The sequence below is a fragment of the Gorilla gorilla genome, chromosome 21 (assembly GCF_029281585.2).
Source record: "Gorilla gorilla gorilla isolate KB3781 chromosome 21, NHGRI_mGorGor1-v2.1_pri, whole genome shotgun sequence".
NCBI lineage: Eukaryota > Metazoa > Chordata > Mammalia > Primates > Hominidae > Gorilla > Gorilla gorilla.
Window position 1 is genome coordinate 58317112 of NC_073245.2, and position 16384 is coordinate 58333495.

At 45.9% G+C, this 16384-nt stretch overlaps 1 protein-coding gene and 1 pseudogene across 3 annotated transcripts in view; one reads left to right on the plus strand and one right to left on the minus strand.

Moving 5' to 3' along the window:
- Positions 1-1657, minus strand: part of NCOA5 (nuclear receptor coactivator 5) — a 29065-nt gene extending 27408 nt beyond the window's left edge. The window contains exon 1 of one of the 3 annotated variants that reach the window (XM_031004941.2): positions 1462-1657. The gene's annotated coding sequence lies outside the window, so the exon portion shown is untranslated. The remainder of the gene's footprint in view (positions 1-1461) is intronic. The other 2 variants (XM_004062293.4, XM_063702101.1) reach the window with 2 other exon arrangements.
- A 9486-nt stretch (positions 1658-11143) lies between these two features.
- On the plus strand, positions 11144-11812 carry LOC101126301 (large ribosomal subunit protein eL13-like; annotated as a pseudogene).
- The last annotated feature ends 4572 nt before the right edge of the window (positions 11813-16384 follow it).

A 16384-nucleotide genomic window follows, 5' to 3' on the forward strand; every position in this document is an offset into this window, starting at 1 on the left:
AGCTCAAAGAAAGGCAAAGAAATCACAATAAAGGAAGAAATGGATGTTAACAAATAGCCAAGTGATTTCTAATATCCACAATGCAAAGCATGGGCTTTACTGGTTGCAAAAAGTAGACACAAAGTTAGTTTTCACACCCAGACTGACTCATAGAGAAAACATTAAATTAAGAGTTGTCAAAACTCACAAAAGCTTCCCCAGCATTTGTAGAAACATCTTTTTATGAGCCAACAGGGGGCTACGACATCACAACGCTGTAAGAAAATTCAGGCACACCGGGTGCACCTGAGTGGACAGTTCTTGCAGTTCCCTGGGACTAACACTTTTAAGTCAACAATGAGAACAGTTTACAAGAAGGCTGTTACATTATCCCTGAAGAGCCCAGGGCATTCATAGAATCTGCTTTGCCTCAGGAAAAATTCTGTGCAGAGTGCACGCCAGAAGAACCACAATTAATCAGCTACTCCTCGGGCAGCGTTTCCCAAAGTGTGGAACGCAGAATAATTTCAGGAGGAACAAGGACGCACTGTTTATTTCAACAGACAGATATTTATTTTTTTATAAGCATTAGAAAAATAACTGGCTTTCCAGTACCCGGTTTGTGATTGAAGTTGCCGCCTTAAATATATTTAAGGAGAAAAAAAGAGTCAGTTTGAATTTTTTAAAAAACGTAACATTTGGTAAATAGCAGTACAGATGGTCCACGGACATAAAGGTGCAACGCGAGACTGAAACGTGGGCAACGCCGTCCTAAGAAAAGCCCCTCGCCCGCTGGCGGGGAGCGGACAGTGCCCCGCGCCGGGAGCTTGAAAAGCCGGCCGGATCGGACGCTGGCGCTGAGCTACGTGGTAAACCCGGGCACAGTTCCTCTCCCCGTTCTCTGGGCCCGAGGTCCGCGCCTACAAAACGCGTGGGGTGTCACACCACAAGGAGACACCCCGAGAATGCTGTCAGGGGCCGCGAGGCAGTGGCGGGGGACAGCGCTCAGTACACCGCTCGGCGCTGCACGCCTGGAGAACGCCCGGTGCCACGGGACGCCTTGGGCCCGGTTCGAATCCCGACTGCGCCACTGACTCGCTGAGGACCCGCGGGCAAGCGACTCCACCGTTTCGACAGGGGGTGCGGGATGTGCGGCTCAACCAGAGAAGCCTTGAGGACTCCTAGTGACCGACCGTTCGTGCACAGACAGGCGGCTGCGATGCGACGCCGCCGACCTGCGTCCACCACAGAGGACCATAGGCCGCCTCGGCCGGCCGGGCCTGGGCCTGACGGGAGCCTGAGGCGGCCGCGCCCCGCACCGGGCATGCGCAGCACCGCGCGCACCCGGAGAGGAGCCGAGACCGTGGCCGCGCGTCGAGTGGGCCTTCCCGCCTCAGCCTCCCCGTCCGGCCAGGCCCCCCCACAACGGCCTGCCCGTCAGCCCCACGCCTCGGCTGACGGCCAGCGCTTCCCGGCACTCACCGCTACCAGCGCGGCGGGCTCCCGGCCGCTCCTTCGCCTCAGGCCCGCCGCTGCCGCCTCCGCGTCGGCCCACCTGCCCGCCGTAGGACAAAGGCGCCACCAACCGACCGGCGCGGGCACGAGGCAATGGCGGCCGGGCGGAGAGTGGAGATGGGGGCAGAGGGCGCGCACGTAGCGGCAAGCGCGGCACTGTCGCAAGACCGCGCGTGTTTACGGCAGGGCTGAGTTGGGGCGTCGATCTCCTTGACAATGAGGGCCCGGGAAGTGGCTCTCGGGCGGGAGTTGAGAACGCAGGGAGTTGCCTAGCAACAGCGTCCTAGGCTGAGGATGGGCCACACGGTGGTCGCCCCAGCCCCCGCCCCAGAGTACTTTCCTTCTGTTTTCAGAGCACATTCCCTCCTCCCTAACTGTGGGAACAGAACATTCAAATCCCCAAATACCTTGATTTAGTCTTGCATAAAACTGAAAGCAAAACCCCCAAATCCCTATACACGTGTGTATTGGAGAATATATATAGTCCTGTAACCTCCGGATCACAAGGAACAAAGAGAGCAGAAAGGTGGAGAAAATGTTGTATTTAAATTTACATTTAAATAGGCTCTGTACTCTATTAGTTTCACTGACAAGCGGCAAAAGGCTTCTGGAGATATAGTCACAGGTTCTTGAGTTATTTGTTCTTGGAATATTCGTTCAACGTCAAAAATTTCCCGGAATGTAACTGTTGACCGTGAAGCCTGTAAAATGTTGTACTGTTCATTTCATGTATAGAATACATTTGCCACAGGGAATGGGATTTGCTCACACAATAGTAAATGCACTCTATTAATCACGGCCATAGCTATATTAATCAGGTACTCTTTTATTACTGTTGGAAACGCCTCAGACTCCATGGGGTCTAGTTCTTCTCCTTGCGAATATTGCCTACTAAGAGAAAATGGTGCCTGTGGAATTTAAACACTACAAGAAGCCAGATTTCTTTGACATCTACCCCATGCTCACTCCACTCATTTATTCACTGAATGTTTATTACATACCTACTATGTAGCCCTATACTTATTATATGCCTGCTTGTTAGGCGCTGTTATGAGCAAATGCAGACCCTTTTCTGCTATCTTTGAGATTACAGTCTGGTGAAAGCATTAGACGAATAATCACACTTGAGTGTGTAATTGCAAACTGAGATAAACGCTGTGATGGAAAGAAATAGGGATTCTCAATGGTTGTAACTAGAACTTTAGTTTACTCACAGGCAAAGTGGGTTATTCCAATTCCCACTTTATAAGACTGTATGAAATTAGAAATGAAGACATAAAGTCTGTCAAATAATGGATACCCAACAAATGTTCATTCTTATTCCTTTCCCTCCAATATAGATCCTAATACTATGAAAATTTAAGAAGAATCATATTAATTAGATGATTAAGATAACCAAGCTTAGGGAAAAATGTTGGTTTAGAGGTGAGTGGCAGTACCTCAAGTGGGTAGTGGACTTTAGCCAAAAGATGTATTCAGTGACTTGTGTAGTAAGTGTTTAATGAGTGTTTTCTATGCACTTGATTTTGTGGAGAGTAGAGAGTAAGGTAGAAAAAGTCCTTGTGCTTAGGGAGCTCATGGCCTATTAGGGAATATGAGCAATAAACAAACGATAATATATAGTGTTTGATGAGTATTTTTGATAGAGGAGCAAGTTAATTTTATGAAGAAAGATTCTTGTAGGGAGGCAGGTGCTCAGGACTTGGTGACTTCTTATTTAGATGTTTGCTTTACATAATAGGTAACATCTATTGTGTACCTACCATGTGCTGAATCCTTTACACATATCATCTCATTTAATCCTCACAACCCTATTGAGAGGTGACAGCGTGCTGGCAGCCCTCGTAGCCCTTGCTCGCTCTTGGTGCCTCCTCGGCCTCGGCGCCCATTCTGGCCGTGCTTGAAGAGCCCTTCAGCCCGCCGCTGCACCATGGAAGCCCTTCTCTGGGCTGGCCGAGGCCGGAGCCGGCTCCCCCGGCTTGCGGGGAGGTGTGAAGGGAGAGGCACGGGCAGGAACCGGGGCTGCGCGGCGCTTGCGGGCCAGCTAGAGTTCCGGGTGGGCGTGGGCTTGGCGGGCCCTGCACTCGGAGCGGCCGGCCGGCCCTGCTGGCCCCAGGCGTGAGAGGCTTAGCACCCAGGCCAGCAGCTGCGGAGGGTGCGCCGGGTCCCCCAGCAGTGCTGGCCCACCGGCGCTGCACTCAATTTCTCACCGGGCCTTAGCTGCCTCCCCGTGGGGCAGGGCTCGGGACCTGCAGCCAGCCATGCTGAGTCTCTCCGCCCCACCCGCCCCCCTCCCTCGGGCTTCTGCGCGGCCTGAGCCTTCCTGACGAGTGCCACCCCCTGCTCCAAGGCGCCCGGTCCCATCAACCGCCCAAGGGCTGAGGAGTGCCTGCGCACGGCGCGGGACTGGCAGGCAGCTCCACCTGCGGCCCTGGTGGAAGATCCACTGGGTGAGGCCAGCTGGGCTTCTGAGTCTAGTGGGGACTTGGAGAACCTTTGTGTCTAGCTAAGGGATTGTGGGTGCACCAATCAGCACTCTGTGTCTAGCTCAAGGTTTGTGAACACACCAATCAGCACCCTGTGTCTAGCTCAGGGTTTGTGGATGCACCAATCGGCACTCTGTATCTAGCTAATCTGGTGGGGACTTGGAGAATCTTTATGTCTAGCTAAGGGATTGTGAATGCACCAATTGGCACTCTGTATCTAGCTCAAGGTTTGTAAATGCACCAATCAGCACTCTGTGTCTAGCTCAGGGTTTGTAAATACACCAATTGACACTCTGTATCTAGCTAATCTAGTGGGGACGTGGAGAACTTTTGTGTCTAGCTCAGGGATTGTAAACGCCCCAATCAGCACCCTGTCAAAAGGGACGGATCAGCTCTCTGTAAAACAGACCAATCGGCTCTCTGTAAAATGGACCAATCAGCAGGATGTGGGTGGGGCCAGATAAGAGAATAAAAGCAGGCTGCCTGAGCCAGCAGTGGTAACCCACTCGGGTTGCCTTCCACCGTGTGGGAGTTGTGTTTTTCTGCTGTTTGCTATAAATCTTGCTATTGGTTTTTTTGGTCCACACTGCTTTTATGTAACACTCACCGGGAAGGTCTGCAGTTTCACTGCTTAAGTCATTGAAACCACGAACCCACCGGGAGAAACAAACAACTTCAGACGCGCCACCTTAAGAGCTGTAACAGTCACCTGGAAGGCCTGTAGCTTCACTCCTGAGCTAGCGAGCCCACGAACCCACCAGAAGGAAGAAACTCCGAACACATCCGAACATCAGAAGGAACAAACTCCGGACATGTCGTCTTTAAGAACTGTAACACTCACCTTGAGGGTCCGTGGCTTCATTCTTGAAGTCAATGAGACCAAGAACCCACCAATTCTGGACACATTGTAATTATGTGTACTATATTCCTATTTTACAAATGAGACAATTGAGGCCAGTTAATTTGCTTGTCCCACAGAGATTATGTGGCATGGCCAGACTCAATGAACCTGTGCGGCCTGATGCCCAAACATGCTATTTTAACCACGAGTGATACTGTCTTCTGGGATAAGAAGTTCCCTTCCAAGTCAGGGGGTACCTGATTGGTGTAAAAGCCTGTAACCCTTCAGAGGTGAGCACCAAAGTTTGACCAGGAGATAAAATGAAAATCTGCTACAGTGGAGGCCATCTGATTTCTGTCAGATGGATCTTTAAGCTCACTGGCTGTTAAAATTTGGTGTACAGTGGGTTACCCCTTACTGTAAGGGAAGAAAGGTATAGTTTAATGTGTGGCCAGTACTGAAGAACGATGTGTGTTTCCTAGAACATATGAGTAGGCCTTGTGATTTACAGGACAGCCAAGACAGGGCAACGAGCAATTCCACTCAAACAGGAAACTGGAGGGGGCAGCATTTGGTGCTCAGCAAATACCCGTTGAATGAAGAAAAAAAAAAAAGAGTAAATTCAATACCATAGTCAATAATGGAGGAATTTTTTTGAGATATCAATTTGGTTTTATTTTAATCTGGTATTTTTCTTAGTATTTCAGACTGCTTTATAGGATGAAGCCAGATACGTTTCGGGTAATGAAGTGGTGATTAAAAAGTGTCTAAGCAATGGGCTCAGGAATATCCCAGGAGAGAGAGCCAGAGGGTCTATGATAAACAAAACATGTAGTTTTTTTTTTTTTTAAGGACAAGATTACTGCAGAGAATCAGAAAGTAGGATCAGAAGGCAATCTTGAGTAAAACCCTTCCATTTTGACAAAGGCAGGGCATAATATAGCCTCAAAATTTTGATTTTTAAAAATTAATTTTTTTAGAGAGAGTCTCACTCTGTCAAGGGGATCAAGCCTTGATCTTCTGGGCTCAAGTGATCCTCCCACCTCTGCCTCCTGAGTAGCTGGGACTACAGGCATGTGTTACCATGCTGGGCTTTTTTGGGTAATTTTTGTAGAGACAGGGTTTCATCATGATGCCCAGGCTGGTCTCAAACTCCTGGACTCAAGTCATCCTCCCTCTCGGCCTCCCAAAGTGTTGGGATTACAGGTGTGAGCCACTGCACCCTGCTGAATCTCATTTTTGTATTGGTGATGAGCGGGCTGGCCTAAAGACCTATTCTATTTTTTTTTTTTTTTTGAGACCGAGTCTCACTCTATCGCCCAGGCTAGAGTGCAGTGGCACAATCTCTGCTCACTGCAACCTCCACGTTTCAAGCAATTCTCCTGCCTCAGCCTCCCGAGTAGCTGGGAGTACAGGCGCCTGCCCCACGCCCTGCTAATTTTTGTAGTTTTAGTAGAGACAGGGTTTCACCATATTGGCCAGGCTGGTCTGGAACTCCTGACCATGTGATCCACCCGCCTTGGCCTCCCAGAGTGCTGGGATTACAGGCGTAAGCCACTGCGCCCGGCCCATGAAGACCTATTTTAAACGCCAACAGCACTCAGATGCAGCCTGAGTTTGCAAAAACACTTTCAGGAATACTTTGCATATCATCTGACACAACCCAGGAGAGGAGAAACCTAGTACTTAAGAGTGGCAGCTTTGGTGATAGAAGTCAGAATAGAGGTTAACTCTGGGGGCATAGACTGGGGAGGAGCTTGAAGGAACTTTCAGGAAGATGGAAATGTTCTATATCTTGATCCCAGTGGTTACATGGAATATATACACAGGTAAACGTTTATAGAGTCATGGGTTTAAAATTGTGCATTTTACTATATGTAAAGTATACATCAATAAAAATTTAATTAAAAGAAAAAAATGAAGATTTTGAAATCAAAATGATTTGGGTTCAAATCATGGCTCTGTCCCTTAATTTAGCTATGTGAATTTGGGTCTTCTTTCATACATTTGATATGTATTGAGTACCTCCTAGGTTTACCATGCTAGACACAAAGGACACAGCAGTGAACAAGAAAGAGATGGTCCGTGCTTTCACAGAGCTTCAACCAAGCCACAGGTACCTGTCTTGACAATAGGGATAATAAGACCTTCCTCATGAGGTCATTGTAAGGATTAACTGAAATCATGCATGTGAAGTTCCTGGAATATAGTTGATGCTCAAAAACAAACAAATAAACCCAAACATTTTATACAGTGTGAGGAACCTGATGCTTAGGTTAAGTGACTTATCTAAAGCCATACGTTTACTAAGAAGTCAAGTCGAAACCAGAACTTAGAACCCAAGTCTTAATTCAAAGTCCTATAATTTTTCAATTACAACCACATTTTCCTCTTATATCTTTCATTTGTGTGAAAGGAAAGCACTTTACATCTTGTGTACTATAGCTAATGTTTATAAAGATCCCTGAATGACACTGAGGTAGAGTTGTCAGATTTAATAAATACGAGTAAAATAAACTAAACATTTTGGGCCTGCTATGGTGCCTCATTCATTTAATTCTAGCACTTTGGGAGGCCAAGGCAGGAGAACTGGTTAAGCCCAGGAGTTTGAGGCCAGCCTGAGCAAGATAGAGGGACCCCTGGCTCTACAAAACATGAAAAAACTAGCTGGGTATGGTGGTATGCACCTGTAGTCCCAGCTTCTCAGGAGGCTGAGATGGGAGGATTGCTTGAGCCTGGGAGGTTGGGGCTGCAGTGAGCCATGATCACGCAACTGCACTGCAGCCTGAGTGACAGAGTGAGAACCTGTCTCAAAAGAAAGAAATAAACAAAAATTACGCTTTTTAAAAAGTATGCCCCATGCAATATTTTGGACATATTTATACTAAAAAATTAGTCATTGTTTTTCTAAAATTAAAATGTAACTGGATGTCCTATATTTTATCTGGCAACTCTACACTGAAAGAATCATTGAATTTTAAATAGATGGTTCTTCATTAGAAGCGATCTTAGTTTCTAAAAGATTCACGTAAAGAAAAAGACTGAAAAACATTTAGAGGTTGAGGTGCTTGTTTCTTTTCTTTTTTTTGTTTTTGAGTCAGGGTCTCCGTCTGTCACCCAGGCTGGAATGCAATGACATGATCAGGGCTCACTGCAGCCTCAACCTCCTGGGTGCAGGCGATCCTCCCATCTCAGCCTCTCAAGTAGCTGGGACCACAGGCACACACCACTAGTCCTGGCTAATTTTTGTATTTTTTGTAGAGACGCAGTTTCATCATGTTGCCTAGGCTGGTCTCACACTCCTGGGCTCAAGTAAGCCTGCCTCCTTGGCTTCCCAACATGTGGGGATTATAGGTGTGAGCCACTGCACCTGGCCTGGTATCTCTTAATTTAATTTTTTAATTATTATTTTTCTGGTTACATATACAGGGACAGAGATTCTGTGATCCAAATTCATCTTGCCATCTTTACCCAGAACTTTCACATTACCTCATTTACTCTACACAGCAACCCTGTGTGATGAATGCTAAATGATTTAAACTTTAAACGTTCCTTAACATTTCAAACATACATAAAATACATACGTTTCTACTCACCACTGTGATTAAACAAATGTAAACGCTTTTGCTAACTTGCTTTAGAAATGAAGTGATATAAAAACAGCTGGCTGGGCGCAGTGGCTCACACCTGTAATCCCAGCAGTTTGGGAGGTCAAGGCAGGTAGATCACCTGAGGTCAGGAGTTCGAGACCAGCCTGGCCAAAATGATGAAACCCTGTCTCTACTAAAAATACAAAAATTAGCTGGGCATGGTGGCACCTGCCTGTAATCCCAGCTACTCGTGAGGCTGAGGCAGGCTAATTGCTTGAACCCGGGAGGTGGAGGTTGCAGTGAGCCAAGATTGTGCCATTGTACTCCAGCCTGGGCAACAATAGCGAAAGTCTGTCTCAAACAAACAAACAAACAACAACAACAAAAACAGCTAAGATCCTTCTATCACCCTCATCTCTCTCCAGGTAATCACTCCCCTGAAATACATTCCCATGTATTTTTCGTACTTTAATTTTATTTTATTTTTAACAGATAGAGTCTCACTCTGTTGCTCAGGTAGGAGTTCAGTGGTGCTATTGCTCACTGCAGCCTCAAACTCCTGGGCTCAAGCAATCCTCCTGCTGCAGCCGCCCAAGTAGCTAGGACTACAGGTACCACCACCATGCCTGGCTAGTTTTAAAAATTGTTTTTTTGTAGAGACAGGGTCTTGCTATGTTGCCCAGGCTGACCTCAAACTCCTGGTCACAAGGGATCCTCTCACCTTGACTTCCCAAAGCACTGGAATTACAGGCATGAGCCCAGTCATAGAGTGCCCAGCCTATATTTTTTGCTTTTATCATAAAAGATATATCCATAAACCGTATAGCGTTGTTTAATAGTGTTTAGATACAGTTTATGTATCCTTTTATGACTTTTTTTTAACTGTACTAGGTTTTTAAGATTTAAGTGTGTTGAAACATGTAACTAGTTTACTGGTTCTTAAAAGTGTAGTCCCTGGACTAGCAGCATCAGCAACACCTGAGAATTTGTTAGAAATGCAAATTTCCACTGAATAACTCAGAAACCCTAGGGGTAGGACCCAGTCATCTGTCCTTTACCAAGCCCTTCTGATGATTTCGATATACCCTGAAGTTTGAGAACTACTGATCTAATTTATTTATTTGTTTTCTAGTATTATACTGTATGAATCAGCCACAGTTTATGTATCTGTACTAAGGAAGTTAGGTTTTTGTTTTGTTTTGATTTTTGTTATCGTTGTTGTTGTTTTTGAGACGGAGTTTCGCTCCGTTGCCCAGGCTGGAGTACAGTGACGCGATCTCAGCTGCAATCTCTGCCTCCTGGGTTTAAGTGATTCTCCCGCCTCAGCCTCTTGAGTAGCTGGGATTAAAGGCACCTGCCACCACGCCAAGCTAATTTTTCTATTTTTAGTGGAGGTGGGGTTTCACCATGTTAGCCAGGCTGGTCTCGAACTCCTGACCTCAAGTGATCCGCCCGCCTTGGCCTCCCAAAGTGCTAGGATTACGGGTGTGAGCCACCGCGCCCGGCCCTGCTTCTTTTTACAAATGGTGCTGCATTGAACCTGCTAGTGTGTATCTCCTTGGGTACCCATTTCAGAGCTTTCCAGGATACTCATTTAGGACTGGAATTGCTATCTTTGTAGTAGATCACATTTTAAACTTTACAAGATTTAGCAAGATTACTCGCCAAAGAAGTATTATTTAAAGAAGTATATTCCTGCCAGCAGTGTATAAGTACCATTTGTAAATTTCCTTGCCAACTTTTGATATTTTCAGACTTTATTCATTTATTTATTTTTGACTACGATGATGGCTGTGAATGACGTATTTGTGGATTTCATTTTAATTTTCTTGAATTCAGCGATATTCAGCACCTTATCCTACAGCTCTCCAGGTTTCTTTCTTTGTGAATTGCCTGTTCACATTTCTGGCCCATTTTTCTATTAGGTTTACCTATGGTTTTAAAAAATTAGTTCATAGGAGTTCTTTACGTATTCTGGATACTGATCTTATGTCCGGGTTGGGTCTTCTCTCTGTGGTTTGTCATTTTACTTTGTCAATGGTGTCTTGTCATTCAAAAGTTTTAAATTTTAATTGAAATGTTTCAACATTCCCCTTTATGGTTCGTATGTAGTGTCTTGTTGAAGAATGCCTTTCCCAGTGTCATATAGATAGTCTCCTTGGTAAATACTACCATGATGTCAGTTTGGTAGATGAGTCAACTGAGGCACTGAGAGCTTAAATGACATGCTCAGGGTCACAGACCACTGGAGATGAGAGACTTGAGCTCTTGGTCCCTGGGTTGCACTGCACTCCACGGTTCCAGAACTTTTTGCCATCCTATTCTGCTGCTTGTTTCATGAGAACTCTTGTCAGCCTTTTTCCGTAGGTAGAGAGGGTGTGCAGAGCTCAGAAAGGATGCAGGTTTGGTGCAGTTTTTATTTATTCCATAATGAAGCACCCATAATGAAGCACCTGGCTCTAGACTTTAGGATTTTTAAAAAGATTTAAATTATTTAAAACAACTTCAGATTTATAGAAAAGTTTCAAAAAATAGTATAAAGAATTATCGGCCCAGCATACTGGCTTACGCCTGTAATTTCAGCACTTTGGGAGGCGGAGGTGGGTGGATCACTTGAAACCAGGAGTTTGAGATCAGACTGGACAACAAAGTGAGACCCCATCTCTACAAAACAAACAAAAAAATCACCCAGGTGTTGCTTCCGCTTGGCTGTTTTCCTGCACAGGAGGGCCGTAGGCACCCATGGCGCCCAGCCGGAATGGCATGATCTTGAAGCCCCACTTTCACAAGGACTGGCAGCGGCGCGTGTCCACGTGGTTCAACCAGCCGACGCGGAAGATCCGCAGACTCAGGGCCTTGCAAGCCAAGGCGCGCCGCATCGGCCCGCGTCACGCATCGGGGCCCATCCGGCCCATCGTGCGCTGCACACCACCCCTCCTCCCCGTCCCCGTGGTTCGGTACCACACGGAGGCGCCCGTCGGCCGCGGCTTCAGCCTGGAGGAGCTCAGGGTGGCCGGCATTCACAAGAAGGTGGCCCAGATCGTTGGCATTGCTGTGGATCCGAGGAGGCGGAACAAGTCCATTGCTGTCCCTGCAGGCCAACGTGCAGCGGCTGAAGGAGTACCTCTCCAAACTCATCTTATTCCTCAGGAAGCCCTCGGACCCCCAAGAAGGGAGACAGTTCTGCTGAAGAACTGAAACTGGCCACTCAGCTGACAGGACCGGTCATGCCCAGCCGGAATGTCTATAAGAAGGAGAAAGCTCGAATCGTCACTGAGGAGGAGAAGAATATCAAAGCCTTTGCTAGTCTCTGCATGGCCCGTGCCAACGCCCGGCTTTTCGGCATACGGGCAAAAAGAGCCAAGGAAGCTGCAGAACAGAATGTTGAAAAGAAAAAATAAAGCCCTTTTGGGGACTTGAGACAAAAGAGAAAAAAAAAAATTACCCAAGTTTAGTGGTGCGTACCTGTAGTCCCAGCTGCTCGGGGAGGCTGAAGCAGGAGAATTGCTTGAGCCCAGGAAATTGAGGCTGGACTGAGCCATGATTGCACCACTGTACTCCAGCCGGGGTGACAGAGTGAGACCCTGTAGAGAGAGAAAAAGAGAGAGAGGGAGAGGGAGAGGGGAAGAGAGAGAGAGAGAAAGTAAGAAAGAGAGAAAGAGAGAGAAAAAGAAAGAAAGAATTTTTGGGCCGGGCGCAGTGGCTCACGCCTGTAATCTCATCACTTTGGGAAACCGAGGTGGGCAGATCACAAGGTCAGGAGTCTGAGACCAGCCTGGCCAACATAGTGAAACCCCATCTCTACTGAAAAAAAAATACAAAAACTAGCTGGGCGTGGTGCTGTGCGCATGTAATCCCAGCTACTTCTGAGGCTGAGGCAGGAGAATTGCTAGAAGCTGGGAGGTGGAGGTTGCACTGAGCTGAGATTTTGCCATTGCACTCCAGCCTGGGCAACAGAGTGAGACTCCGTCTAAAAATAAAGTAAAATAAATTTAAAAAAAGAATTTTTGAATGTCCTTCACACAGATTCCCCAAATGAACATTTCACTGTTTGCTCTATAACTCCTCTTCTACCCATCTCTTTCTGTTCCCCTCTCTCTGACTCTTGTCTAATCTACAGACTTCATATGCATTTCACAAATGGTCCCAGTAGTGTTCTTCAGAGCAAAAGAAACACTGTTTTTTTTCCTAGTCCAGAATCCAATCTAGGATACATGTTGCCTTTAGTTTTCAAGTCTCTTGAGTCTCCTTTAATCTACAACAGTTCTTCAGTCTTTTTTGTCTTTCATGACCTTGACATTTTTGAAGAGTACAGGCCATTTATTTTATAGAATGTTCCTCTTTGGGGCTTGTCTGATGTTTATTCATTGTTAGATTCAGGTTATACATCTTTGGCAGGAATGTGCAGAAGTGACGTTGTGTCCTTCTCAGCCAGTGTTTGTTCTAAATCCTTTTGACTAGAACCCCCTGAAGCATTATGTGCATAGATGCATTTTTTTTCCAGGCAAAGGGATTAAAATCTCTTATATACAATTCTCAGAGGGCTCACATGACCTAATAAGAGCCAACATATGGCCGGGTGCAGTGGCTCACACCTGTAATCCTAGCACTTTGGGAGGCCGAGGCGGGTGGATCATTTGAGGTCAGGAGTTCAAGGCCAGCCTGGCCAACGTGGTGAAACCCTGTCTCTATTAAAAATAGAAAAATTAGTCAGGCGTGTTGGCGTGTGCCTGTAATCCCAGCTACTTGGGAGGCTGAGGCAGGAGAATCGCTTGAACCTGGGAGGCAGAGGTTGCAGCGAGCTGAGATCGCGCAGTTGCACTCCAGCCTGGGCAACAAGAGTGAAACCCTGTCAAAAAGAAAAGAAAAAAACCAAGACATTCCACATTTCTCCTTGCAGGTCTTGGTGGAAGTCCTTGGCTAACAGGGCTGTCTGAAAGAGGCTAGGAGACAGGCACCGAGAGTGGGCGAGAAGAGGTTTCTGCATCCTTTACAGACTCCACGGCCTTCTGGGACCTGCCTATGCTGCCCCAGGGAATATATCTAGTGTGCCATGCAAACAGATATCCCACTCTCCAGCTTCCTTGGCCCAAGTTTATTGAGGGAATTTACCATTTATGAAGTCTTGGTGGATCAGAACACAAGCTGTGGAATCTGCATCGTCCGTGTTCACTTCTTTCTCCACCACTTCCTAGCTGGGCAAACTTTGGCTTTAACCTCCCTGCACCTCACTTCCTTCATCTGTCAAAGCCGTGTAAGAATAGTCAGGAGGTCAGGATGAAGTAAGTTAAGTTAAATGAGGTAGCACATATCACTCTTAGAATCATGCCTGGCTCATCGTGTGGGCTCATTAGCTCATAGAACTCACCTTCTCTAGGTTCACTTGATGACATCACACTTTGTGTCTTCTTATAGATTTGCTTGTTCTATTTGTTAGACTATTCCTAGAAAGCAGAGGCCCTTGGGTTTTCATGGGCTACTCTGTTGACAGAGGGAATAAACTTCACTGATCATTGAGTGATCATTGAATTCTGGTCCACTAGGACATTGGAGTGGGGGTAGAGGGGACTTTGTTGGGACCATATCAAGTTTCTGGTGAGCCCCAACAGAAATAATAGCTTCTCAAAGCGAGATTCTGTAAAACACGGTGAATCAGAATGGAACTGCACACACTTGACAAGCTCTGTTGTATGTTGATAGAGGTGGCTCAGAGAGTTGTTGAAAGACTACCCTAAAGTCTCTCCCGGCCAGTAGAGAGCTTCTTTGGCAGGGTTACCTGGCTTGAAGCCCAGCCTCAGTGACACCTACCATGTCAGCATAGCTCTGTACAACTGTGGTAGTCAGAATAATAACTCCCTGAAGAGGTCCACGCCCTGATCTCTGGAACCTGTGAATATGTCACCTTAAACGGCAACAAGAACTTTGCAGATGTCATTGATCTTGAGATGGGGAGACAGTCCTAGGTTACTTAGGAACACTCAATGTAATCACGAGAGTTCTTATAAGAGGGAAGTAGGAGGCTCAGAATCAGAGAAGATGTGATTATAGAAGCACAAGAGGGCGGGAAGGAAGGAGGCATGGGCCAGAGGAGAGAAAGATGCTACACTGCTGGCTTTGAAGACAGAAGATGGGGCCATAAGCCAAGGAAAGCAGGTGGCTTCTAGAAGCTGGAAAAGGCAAGAAAACAGATTCTCCCCCAGACCCCCCAGTCCTTCTAACCCATTTTTGACTTTGGACTGTCTTCTCTCCAGAAGACTAAATAAATACATGTTTTCTTTTTCTAGTTTTACCATGGCTTACTTTTTTCCCTTTTAATAATTAAATCTTTAATCCAATTAAAATCAGTTTTTGATGCATGTTGTCATGAGTAGGTGTAATTAGATTCTTTCTCCCTTTTAATAATTAAATCTTTAATCCAAATAAAATCAGTTTTTTTTGGTGATTTTTTTGGTTTTGTTTTGTTTTTTCTTGAGACAGTCTCACTCTGTTGCCCAGGCTGGAGTGCAGTGGCAAGATCTCAGCTCACTGCAACCTCTGCCTCCCAGGTTCAAGCAATTCTCCTGCCTCAGCCTCCCAAGTAGCTGGGACTACAGGCACACACCACCACACCTGGTTAATTTTTTTTTCTCTTTTAGTAAAGATGGAGTTTCACCATGCCCAGGCTGGTCTCGAACTCCTGAGCTCAAGCAATCTGCCCAGCTTGGCCTCCCAAAGTGTTAGGATTACAGGCGTGAACCACTGAACCCAGAATCAGTTTTGATGCATGAAGCCATAGGTAAGTGTAATTAGATTCTCTCTCTCCTCAAATAATACTGCTTAACCATTTTTGTGTTTCTTATTTACCGCATACATTATTTTCTACAGGAGGATCAAGTTCAGGGATATCAATTGTTTCTATAGCTGTCTCTTTTTGAGGCATTCTGTACTGTTTCAATGATGTTACTCTAGATGGAAATATTTAGATATTCTGTTTCCAGAAGCCATGTGAAGTATGCTTGTGAAAATATTTAAAGAGAATTATCTTTGATGTAGGTAAGCGAATCTTGTTTGTGCTACTCAAATGACCAGATTAATCTGATTAATGCCCTCCTTCACTTGAAATTCAAAGGATCCATTTTCCAATTTGCCTACAAGTGTTGGGGTATATAAATAGAATGTAACTCTAATAATCATACAGAAAGGTAAAGGAAAATGTCAGAGTCAGGCAGCTCAGCTGAGTTGGTGGCTCACTGTTTCCTGAAGATTTTTATTCATTGAGTCCAGGGTAGAACTTGAGAATATTTATTTATTTATTTTTTTAAAAAGCTCTCTCAGGTTTGCAAACCACTGGGCTGGTTTACAAATTAAAACTGCAGAGATAAACTACCTAAAAGCCATTTTCCACATGTCACCAACTTTCAGGGTCCCTCACAAATAACCCAAACTGAGAATGTTAAATCTCCCTTATGAGGGTTAGAAGTAGATAACTGGCCAAGTCAGTAAAGACAGAATTTGAAGAATAAGTTTTCCAAATTCAAAACTTAGTGGTGTTAAGTAACTGTTTTATCCTTATTCATAGTTTCTGGAAATCAGGGTTTCCAGAGGGGCTTGGTTAGGCAATTTTTCTTCACATAGTCTTAGGGCCTATCCACGTGGTCTCTGCACAGGCTGTGGAGAGAGGGCTTCCTCACTTCATGGCGACCTCAGAGCAGTTGTGCTGCTCACATGAAGCTCAGGGCTCTGAGGGAGTGGCTAAGAGAACCAGGCAGGAGCTGTCTTGCCTTCTATGACAGTTTCAAGAGTCACATAAGCCTGGCCAGATTCAAGGGAGGGAGCGTAGAACCCCATCTCTCAATGGGAAGAATATCAAAGTCCCACTCTGAGATATGGTTGTGGCCATCACTGGGAAATGCAGTCTGCCACAGTGGAGTCATCTGTTGCCCCCACATCCTGTGCACCAGAGCCTTTCTCTCAAATCTTTCTCGAATCTATCC